Here is a 7,606-nt window from a genome sequence, read left to right as displayed (position 1 = left end):
CCTAAGGATAGTTTACAGCAACACAAATAATTGAAGAGTTTTTGGAGTCCCCCAGGTGACACCGATGGTTGAGCATTCAGTTGTTAACCAAAAGATTGGAGGTTCAAATCCACTCACAGGAGCCTATGAAGAAAGGCCTGCAGATGTACTTCTGAAAAATCAGCCACTGAAAACCCCAGGGAGCACAACAGTTCTCCTCGGACACACATGGAGTCACCATGAGTTGTGGTTGACTCAATGGCAACTAGTTTGGTGTTTTTAAAGACTTTTTACCCCACTTCCTCTAATCCCTCCTTCTGTGCCCCAGGCCTGAGGCTCAGGAGGAGCAGGGATGCGCAGGTAAACCAGTTCCCTGACTAGGGTACAGGGGCGGGAGGGAGAAGCCCTGATTTGTAGCCTTTGCTGATCTCCGTGGTGTAACTAATCCCATCATGGTCAATTTCAGGCTACAATAGTTTCATAACCACTTCACAAAATCTCTGTTTGTCAGTTCTCACAAGCTGGAGCTAGCCAGCTCATCATGGTGGAAAGCTGAGTCAACAGAGGGGATTCGAAGGCAGGACTGAGAACAACAACAAAACTCTTTCCTTGTTTGGACTCGACCACATCAGTTCATTCAACAAATCAATCACGCCAAGGGGAAAGGAGGAGTATAAAGATTCACATGGTTGTTGTTGTTAGGTGCCATTGAGTTGGTTCCTACTCATAGCAACCCCTATGTCCAACAGAACGAATGCTTCCCGGTCCTGCACCACGCCCACAATCATTGCTATGTCTGAGCCCATTGTTGCAGCCAGTGTGTCAATCCATCCCGTTGAGGGTCTTCTTCCTCTTTTTCTCTGACCCTCTACTTTATCAAGCATGATGTCTTTCTCCAGGAACTGGCCCCTCTTGATAACATGTCCCAAAGCAACTGAGACTGAAGTCTCACCATCCTTGCTTCTAGGGAGCATTCTAGCTATACTTCTTCCAAGATGGATTGGTTATGTGTTCATTCTTCTGGCAGTCCATGGTATATTCAATATTCTTTGCCAACACCATAATTCAAAGGCATCGATTCTTTTTCCTTCTTCCTTATTCACACTGCCCTGGAAAGAACTATGTCAACTCCCTTAGAAGAAAGAGGCTAAAGGGGTTTTTTGTTTTCCTTTCCCACTCTAGAGGGAAAATACTCTATCTTGGGTTGAACGTTGGGGATGGCAATGCTTCCGTAACCAAAACACTGAAGGTAAAAATCACCAGGATTGATTGATACGACTACAGAAAAATATTAAAATTTAAAATCCAAATAATACTAGTATCTAACAAACTGAGGAAATGAGTTTACGATGTACAATGTCCTTGGATGTGCTGGGTATCTTCTGTTTGCCCCAGATGTCCTCTAAAACCTTCCCTAGCCTGCTGGTGCCCCCAGAGGCTAACACGATTCTATTCACAGTTCCTCGGTCCCCTGGCTTCCTGTTGAGTTCCACCAGTTGGAGGCACCATCAGGAGCTAAAGAGAGGGAGGAAAGTGTCGGGTCTGGGAATGAATTTCACCACCTCGCTTCTCCCTGGGTCGCCGTGGGTTGGCTGAATCCCTTTAAGGACAGCCAGAGGAAGCCAGAGCTTCTGTCAGGGACCATATCTATGTAGCTATCTGCCATCTCTATGTAGCTATCTGCCTGTGTTCCAGGAACTGCTCCCTCCGCTCAGGTCTCCAGACCTAGGGTGGTAACTGCTCCCCACAGTTGCAAGTCCTGGGGTACTGTGCTACCACTTGTTGGGGTCCCTAACCTTTATTCACACAATTTGCATATAGTCCTTTTACTAACCACTTGCCCTTGAGTTTATTCCAACTCATGGCAACCCCATGTGTGTCAGAGTACAGCTGTGCTCCATAGGGTTTTCAATGGCTGATTTTTCAGAAATAGATCACCAGGCCTTTCTTCCAAGGCACTCCTGGTTGGACTCAAAACTGCAACCTTTTGGTTAGTGGCTGAGCAGATTAAGTTTTTACACTACAGGAAATACTGGGCCCTTCACTAAATGCTCCTTAATATGCCATCTGTTTCTTCCTGGGACTCTAAGTGATATATAACATAGAAGAAGCTCTTACAAAGCAATAAGAAAAAAAAATGAAGACACAGGTAAATAAAAAAAAAAAAAAAAAGGAAAGGCCAATTTATACAAGAAAAATACAAATGCCAAAAAACATTTAAAAACTTCACCTCATTGGTATAAAAAATTCCATTGCCATCTAGTCAATTCTGACTCATAGTAACCCTACAGGACAGAGTAGAACTGTCCCAAAGCTATAGTCTTTACGGGAGCAGACTGATGCATCTTCCTCCCCCGGAGTGGCTGGTGGGTTTGAACCACTGACCTTTTGGTTTGCCGCCAAGTGCTTAACCACTGTGCTACCAGGGCTTTTCCTTGTTGGTGTGTAAGATGCAAACTGAAACAACAGTGAGATGCTATTATTCACTTACCAAACTGGTAAGTATTAAATGTACCATAAAAGACAAGAAGAAATGGATACTCTTAGACAATGTTGTTAGAAGACTAATTTGTGGAACTTTTCTATAAAACAATTTGGTATTATGTAAAAATGATTTCAAATGTGCGCAGACTTTGTCTCCAAAATTCCCTGTCCAAGTATTTATTCTTAAAGAAGAGCTACAGGGGTGCACAAGGATTCGTGACAAGGATATTCACTGCAACATTTTACCTGAAATAAAACATTTGAAACACGCTAAATAGGCAACAATCAAGAGACTGATCTGACCCGAATGATCTGACCGAGACTAGGAGGACCCCGGAGGTCATGGTACCCAGACCTTCTGTTAGCCCAAGACTGGAACCATTCCCAAAGCCAACTCTTCAGACAGGGATTAGACTGGACTAAACCAAACCCACTGCCATTGAGTGATTCCAACTCATAGCGACCCTACAGGACAGAGTAGAATTGCCCCGTAGAGTTTCCAAGGAGCGCCTGGTGGATTTGAACTGCTGAATTTTTGTTTAGCAGCCATAGTTCTCAACCACTACACCTCCAGCGTTTTCTTGGACTGGACTATAAGATAGAAAATGCTACTGGTGAGGAGTGAGCTTCTTGGCTCAAGTAGACACAGGAGACTATGTGGGCAGCTCCTGTCTGGAGGTGAGATGAGAAGGCAGAGGGGGACGGAAACTGGCTGAATGGACACAGGGAATAAAGGGTAGAGAGGAGAAGTGTGCTGTCTCATTAGGGGGAGAACAGCTAGGAGCATAGAGCAAGGTGTATATAAATTTTTGTATGTGAGGCTGACTTGATTTGTAAACTTTCACTTAAAGCACAATTAAAAAAAAAAAAGTATATCCCCTCAAAAAATGCCTGTTAAAATGTTGGTAACTGTTAGAGCTGGGAGGCACACTTTAAATATTTCCATGATAAAGAGAGTGTTTAAAATTATAAATAACTATGTTGGAAACTATTTAGCATACGAATCAAGAGCCAGCATTAAAAACTATTCATCTTCTTTGACCTACTAATTACTTATCCGGGAATTTAGCCTAAGGAAATAAAGCCTAGGTTTTTTTTTTTTATAAAGATGTTCCCTGTGGCATTATTTATAATCATGACAGGTTCAGAGATTCCACTAAATGTTCAACTACAGGGGAATGACTAAATAAATGATGGTCGTTTCATGAATTATTATACCTCATCGAAATATTTACAAAGAGCTTGCAATAACAAACTGCGTACTTGCCGAGTCAGTCGCAGAATCCCTGTGGGTTCTTTTTTTGTGTGCTTTAAGTGAAAGTTTACAAATCAAGTCACTATCTCATACAAAAATTGATATACACCTTGCTATGTACTCCTACTTTTATGTACTCCTAGTTGCTCTCCCCCTAATGAAATAGCACACTCCTTCTCTCCACCCTGTATTCCGTGTCCATTCAGCCAGCTTCTGTCCCCCTCTGCCTTCTCATCTCCCCTCCAAACAGGAACTGCTCACTGCGGGTTCTTGAAGACACAGAATATTACAGACAAAAGAGATCTCTGAGCTCAACTGACCCAGCAGTCCCCAAATGAGAGATATCCATACATACATGTGCCCGCACACATCTGCACATGCCTGCACACATTCCCACACGCCCACACACATGCACATACACACACACACATGCATGTCCTAGGTCACGTGGGGGTGTGCACATGCACACACACCCCACCTCTGCCACCTCCACCTAGGTCATGCTCCCATTCCGTTTCTCAGCCTCCTAGCCAGCCTCACTCTGTGTCCACTCATACCCACTCTGTCCTGCAGGATTTTATCTTAAGAATAAATAAAGAGAAGCTCAGGTTTGTCATGCATAAACTTGGTTGGTTTATTTAAGGTAGTCATGACAAGTCACGCAAGTAAGACCCCAAGACATTCATTTAGCACTGGAGAATCAGAATTAACAGTTACGATGTGAGCTTAAATGATAGAGTCCAAATCTTTAGACTTCAGGCTTTTACCTTTAAGGAGTGGTCTTGGGAAAGAGACTTCACCACCCCTCGAACTCAGAGGAGGTCCCCCGTAGCAAGGATGTGAGGTCGGTTATGGTGAGCAGAATCTCAGCAGGCTTCTTAGTCTTCAGATGGAGAGTCAGAGAGACTTGGTTCTGTCTTCTTCAAAAATGAGCAGAAATCCATGGGTTTATACACTCTGCGTGCTGTCATGGTCAACTACAATTGGTATGTTTTATTGACAGTCAAGAGCACTGTTGTATGACATATTTATGTTCTGTTAATTTATATTGTGTTTTATTGCCAACTAAGGGACTTGTGTATGATGTATTTATATTCTTGTTTACTATATGGTTCAAGACCAAGTTAACTAATGAAATATTATGGGACTTGTTTAGTTACAGATTTATGTTTTACTAATTTATACAGATTTGATTTATGTTACATGCCATTATCACAGAGGGCAGGTACACAGCCCAGCTTCAGAAAGTTCTTTATGACCCACTTCACATACTTCTATTTTCAAGGTTAGGTCAACTTTCTAACAACTTACAGTTGATGGTTAGAGAGCAATATAGAAATACATGTTTCTAAGTTCAGAAATTCTCTATCTAGAACTTTACATTATAAATGACTTCACATAGGTGTTTAAAAGCATTATAAAAACATCATAACAGTGTAAAAATCATTATAGAAGCATATATAAGAAGGACTTACACCTATGTGTTTTCAGAACATTACAGAACCAGACGTGATTTGAGAGCATACAGACAGCAACCACAGCACACTTCCCTAAGGGAAATCCCTGTTACTCAAGCTTCATAGCACTTCTCAAGACTGAAATTGTACATTTGTTTGTGTGTTTCTTTGACTCAGGCCCACTTCTCTCACATCTTGCTTCTCCTCTGCCCCCTTCCTCCTAGTGTTTAGGCTTTGTAACTCTTACAATGTGTTTGGCTGCTAACCAAAATGTTGGAGGTTCAAGTCCACCCAGAGGTGTCTTGGAAGAAAGGCCTGGCAATCTACTTCTGGAAAATCAGCCATTGAAAACCCTGTGGAGCACAGTTTTACTCTGATGCACACGGGGTCGCCCTGAGTCAGAGCTGATTCTATGGCAACTGGGTGATGGGTTACCCTATTACCCCTTTCCCTGCTCCTGGTTCTGTATCACAAAAGCCCACCAGTTAGTAAGGACAAATTCCTCCTTAATGGGTGGGTCCATTGGTTAAATTTGTTTGGAAAATGCTGATTTGGCCCCAGAGAGGCCCACAGAGGTGATACCTCACACCCTAGGGCATACTATGATTTACTTTTAGAAGCAGGAGCCCAAAGGCGGAAGACGCAATCCTTACCCTCAAGGAGTTGCTAATGGAGGAGCAAAGATCTTAGGGAATTTTTAAGGAAGGTTCTATATGGTGTTTTCAGGAGTCAGAGTCGACAATCATTGGGTAGTCAGAGACTTCCATTGCCTTGGAATAAAAGTCTCTCCCGTCCCCTTATCCTGTTTCCTCCGGGCCCTGGTATGTAAATCCCAAGCCTGGCAGGACAGGCCTGGAGGCATCAGGTATCTCACTCAAGGTCACCCAACTTGGGGCTGAAGCAGGAGGCAAAAATCAAAGAGGCCTCCATGTTTCCAGGCCCTTCCGTGTAGCACTCGCTCCCTCCTGAAAGAATGCAGGCTGGCCAAGAAGAGCAAATACAAAGCAGACCAGATGTCCCTGGGAATTCCTGGAATTCCTCCGACTGCAACTCTCTGCCCAGAAAGCTGCCCAACTCAAGATGCTGAATTTGCTGTCTCTGAAACGTCACCTCAGAGACTTAGGCAGACTTCTCTGGAGGGAAAAAGTGCTCTGGGTTTGCCAGGGCACTGAGTTCTAAGATTTAAAAATCCTGCAAGTTGGTCTGCTGAGATGAAGAGTCGGACAGAAACTCCAGGTTTGAGTTAATTCAGCAGGATCTATGGATACTTCACCACGGTGGCCCCAGCTGCAAGCTTGGATTTCCCCAGAATCAGACCAAGTTGAGAGGCCCCTAAGTTCCTGGCTTGTGATACATGAATGGGACCTGAAATCTGCCTGTTGTGAGGCAACAAACTTACAGTCTGCTAGAAGTGGAAGCAAAAAGTCTTACTATGGAATATAGAGATTCACGAATCAGGATACACTTTAACATTCAAGCAGGATGCCAGAAGTGTTCCAAGGTGTGGAGAAAGCAGTGGGGTTTTTTATCAGGTGAAGCAAACAAAGGGCTGTGTGCTCCCAGGCACTAAGCAGGGGAGGGCACATGGCAAAAAGTTACAAGGGGGTCGTTAACCTACAAACTTTCTTGACATTATCAATTCTAACCTCCTGGAACACGTTTGGCTAAGGCATTCTTCTTGGATCAAGCTGCATAAACATTCTTCGGTGAACATCTTTTAACAAATAAATTCCTCATACAAACTAAAGTCTTGACCCTCACTCCTTTCTGTGTTTCAAGCAGTTAAACTTTTATAAGAAGCTGAATTGTCTCATCAGAAGAGCAGGAGCCGTGTTTTCATGTCAAACTGCAGTTTAACCCAAAATATAGTTTTAGTTCTGTGGCAGCCATCTTAGTTACGCCAAACGCTTCAGTTTGGGGGTTTCCTTACCTGCTGCCCTTGGAAAGTCATTATCCCAGCCAGCAAAGTCAGCCTGTTATCTTCTGCACTCATTCTGGTCTTTGCCCCTTTCAGGGTGAGGCCGTCTTAGTTTCCCAGGGATGCTGTAACAGAGTACCACAAAATGCATTCTCTCGGAGTTCTGGAGGTCAGAAGTCTGAATTCAGGATGTCAATAGGGTCAGGCTCTCTCTGAAGGCTCCAGGGTGAGGTCCTTCTTGTCTCTTCCAGCTTCTGGTAGCCCCACGTTCCTTGGCTTACGGCAGTGCCGCTCCAATCTCTGCCTCCGTCTTCACATGGCTGTCCTCCCTCTGTGTCTCTGTCTTTTTTCTTCTTATAAGGACGCCAGTCACATTGGATTAAGGGCCCATTCTACCCCACTAGAAGGAGCCCTTATGGTGCAAGCAGTTAAGTGCTCTGCTGCTGATCAGAAGGTTGGCAGTTCAAATCCACTCAGCAGCATCTCAGGGGAAAGACCTGGTGATCTGCTCCT

The sequence above is a fragment of the Loxodonta africana genome, chromosome 13 (genome assembly GCF_030014295.1).
Source record: "Loxodonta africana isolate mLoxAfr1 chromosome 13, mLoxAfr1.hap2, whole genome shotgun sequence".
Taxonomy (NCBI): domain Eukaryota; kingdom Metazoa; phylum Chordata; class Mammalia; order Proboscidea; family Elephantidae; genus Loxodonta; species Loxodonta africana.
The sequence above is the reverse complement of the archived record's forward strand: the minus strand, read 5'-3'. Positions refer to the sequence as shown.